This window comes from Rattus norvegicus, chromosome 16, assembly GCF_036323735.1.
Source record: "Rattus norvegicus strain BN/NHsdMcwi chromosome 16, GRCr8, whole genome shotgun sequence".
Classification (NCBI taxonomy): Eukaryota; Metazoa; Chordata; class Mammalia; order Rodentia; family Muridae; genus Rattus; species Rattus norvegicus.
Genome location: NC_086034.1, coordinates 29,064,164 through 29,067,466, shown reverse-complemented (window position 1 = coordinate 29,067,466; position 3,303 = coordinate 29,064,164). Strand labels below are relative to the sequence as shown.

General features: G+C 39.5%; 1 non-coding gene across 1 annotated transcript; it reads right to left on the bottom strand.

The window, feature by feature from the left end:
• Nucleotides 1–2,329: 2,329 nt before the first annotated feature.
• LOC120097645 (U6 spliceosomal RNA) lies at nt 2,330–2,436 on the bottom strand. Its single transcript, XR_005495192.1, has one exon. It is a non-coding gene; the product is annotated as a U6 spliceosomal RNA (small nuclear RNA).
• Nucleotides 2,437–3,303: the final 867 nt, after the last annotated feature.

Here is a 3,303-nt window from a genome sequence, read left to right as displayed (position 1 = left end):
GTGTTTGGGTTCATTTCTGGGTCTTCAAATCTATTCCATTGGTCTATCTGTCTGTCTCTGTACCAATACCATGCAGTTTTTATCACTATTGCTCTGTAATACTGCTTGAGTTCAGGGATAGTGATTCCCCCTGAAGTCCTTTTATTGTTGAGGATAGCTTTAGCTATCCTGGGTTTTTTGTTATTCCAGATGAATTTGCAAATTGTTCTGTCTAACTCTTTGAAGAATTGGATTGGTGTTTTAATGGGGATTGCATTGAATCTGTAGATTGCTTTTGGTAAAATGGCCATTTTTACTATATTAATCCTGCGAATCCATGAGCATGGGAGATCTTTCCATCTTCTGAGGTCTTCTTCAATTTCCTTCTTCAGTGTCTTGAAGTTCTTATTGTACAGATCTTTTACTTGCTTTGTTAAAGTCACACCGAGGTACTTTATATTATTTGGGTCTATTATGAAGGGTGTCGTTTCCCTAATTTCTTTCTTGGCTTGTTTCTCTTTTGTATAGAGGAAGGCAACTGATTTATTTGAGTTAATTTTATACCCAGCCACTTTGCTGAAGTTGTTTATCAGCTTTAGTAGTTCTCTGGTGGAACTTTTGGGATCACTTAAATATACTATCATATCATCTGCAAATCGTGATATTTTGACATCTTCTTTTCCGATCTGTATCCCCTTGACCTCCTTTTGTTGTTTGATTGCTCTGGCTAGAACTTCAAGAACTATATTGAATAAGTAGGGAGAGAGTGGGCAGCCTTGTCTTGTCCCTGATTTTAGTGGGATTGCTTCAAGTTTCTCTCCATTTAGTTTAATGTTAGCAACTGGTTTGCTGTATATGGCTTTTACTATGTTCAGGTATGGGCCTTGAATTCCTATTCTTTCCAGGACTTTTATCATGAAGGGGTGTTGAATTTTGTCAAATGCTTTCTCAGCATCTAATGAAATGATCATGTGGTTTTGTTCTTTCAGTTTGCTTATATAATGGATCACGTTGATGGTTTTCCGTATATTAAACCATCCCTGCATGCCTGGGATGAAGCCTACTTGGTCATGGTGGATGATTGTTTTGATGTGCTCTTGGATTCGGTTTGCCAGAATTTTGTTGAATATTTTTGCGTCGATATTCATAAGGGAAATTGGTCTGAAGTTCTCTTTCTTTGTTGGGTCTTTGTGTGGTTTAGGTATAAGAGTAATTGTGGCTTCGTAGAAGGTATTCGGTAGTGATCCATCTGTTTCAATTTTGTGGAATAGTTTGGATAATATTGGTATGAGGTCTTCTATGAAGGTTTGATAGAATTCTGCACTAAACCCGTCTGGACCTGGGCTCTTTTTGGTTGGGAGACCTTTAATGACTGCTTCTATTTCCTTAGGAGTTTAACTGGTTTATCTGTTCCTGATTTAACTTCGGTACCTGGTATCTGTCTAGGAAATTGTCCATTTCCTGAAGATTTTCAAGTTTTGTTGAATATAGGTTTTTATAGTAAGATCTGATGATTTTTTGAATTTCCTCTGAATTTGTTGTTATGTCTCCCTTTTCATTTCTGATTTTGTTAATTTGGACGCGCTCTCTGTGTCCTCTAGTTAGTCTGGCTAAGGGTTTATCTATCTTGTTGATTTTCTCAAAGAACCAACTTTTGGTTCTGTTGATTCTTTCTATGGTCCTTTTTGTTTCTACTTGGTTGATTTCAGCTCTGAGTTTGATTATTTCCTGCCTTCTACTCCTCCTGGGTGTATTTGCTTCTTTTTGTTCTAGAGCTTTTAGGTGTGCTGTCAAGCTGCTGACATATGCTCTTTCTTGTTTCTTTCTACAGGCATTCAGCGCTATGAGTTTTCCTCTTAGCACAGCTTTCATTGTGTCCCATAAGTTTGGGTATGTTGTACCTTCATTTTCATTAAATTCTAAAAAGTTTTTAATTTCTTTCTTTATTTCTTCCTTGACCAGGTTATCATTGAGTAGAACATTGTTCAATTTCCAAGTATATGTGGGCATTCTTCCTTGATTGTTATTGAAGACCAGTTTTAGGCCGTGGTGGTCCGATAGCACGCATGGGATTATTTCTATCTTTCTGTACCTGTTGAGCCCCGTTTTTTGACCAATTATATGGTCAGTTTTGGAGAAAGTACCATGAGGAGCTGAGAAGAAGGTATATCCTTTTGCTTTAGGATAGAATGTTCTATAAATATCCGTTAAGTCCATTTGGCTCATGACTTCTCTTAGTCTGTCTACATCTCTGTTTAATTTCTGTTTCCATGATCTGTCCATTGATGAGAGTGGGGTGTTGAAATCTCCCACTATTATTGTGTGAGGTGCAATGTGTGTTTTGAGCTTTAAAAATATGGAATGCTTCACGAATTTGCGTGTCATCCTTGCGCAGGGGCCATGCTAATCTTCTCTGTATCGTTCCAATTTTAGTATATGTGCTGCCGAAGCGAGCACTCAATTCAATTTCTTATTCAATTGTTATTCCCTTTCCCGGTTTCCAGGCCAACATCCCCCTAGCCCCTCCCTCTCCCCTTCTATGTGGGCTTCCCCTCCCCATCCTCCCCCCATTACCACCCTCCCCTCAACAATCACGTTCACTGGGGGTTCAGTCTTGGCAGGACCAAGGGCTTCCCCTTCCACTGGTGCTCTTACGAGGCTATTCATTGCTACCTATGGGGTCAGAGCCCAGGGTCAGTCCATGGATAAACATTGGAATCTTTAAACAGTATTACTGGTCTTTGTTCTAGTAACAGTGAGAAGAAGTCCCTGGTGTCCTATGGAGGTAACTCCATCCCAGACAGAAGTTGTTCGTCAGGGCAACATTGACAGAAGAACCTGATAGCGGAAGGCAGAACTGGAAGTAAGAAAGTTTACCGGTAGAAGAGGCCATCGGCTCATTCTCTAATCACCCTGCATCTTTACACTCATTAAATTCTACCCACAAAGGAAATATATTGCTGTTGCAAAATGATCTTTATCTGTGTCACGGTAATTAGGGACTTCAGGGTATTTAATCCTTATTATAATATGTGCAGATGAGTGTGTATGAAAGAGTTCAAACCACAGCATTTTTGGCATTAACTATCTAAGTAAATGTCACCTGAAAAGCGGCAGTTGCAAGTTGATTGCATTGACCTTTGTGATGGGTGACGGAGGAGAAGCTGAAATACCCATGTGGAAGCATTCTCCCTTTGCTACAGGGAAAGGCAGCAACCTTATTTTCTAAGGCAAGAAGCTGAGACGTAGAAATCACTGCTCAGGCTTTATTATAGTTACTTCTCTGTTAAGCTCTGCAGTGTAGTCACATTGACAAAATTCACT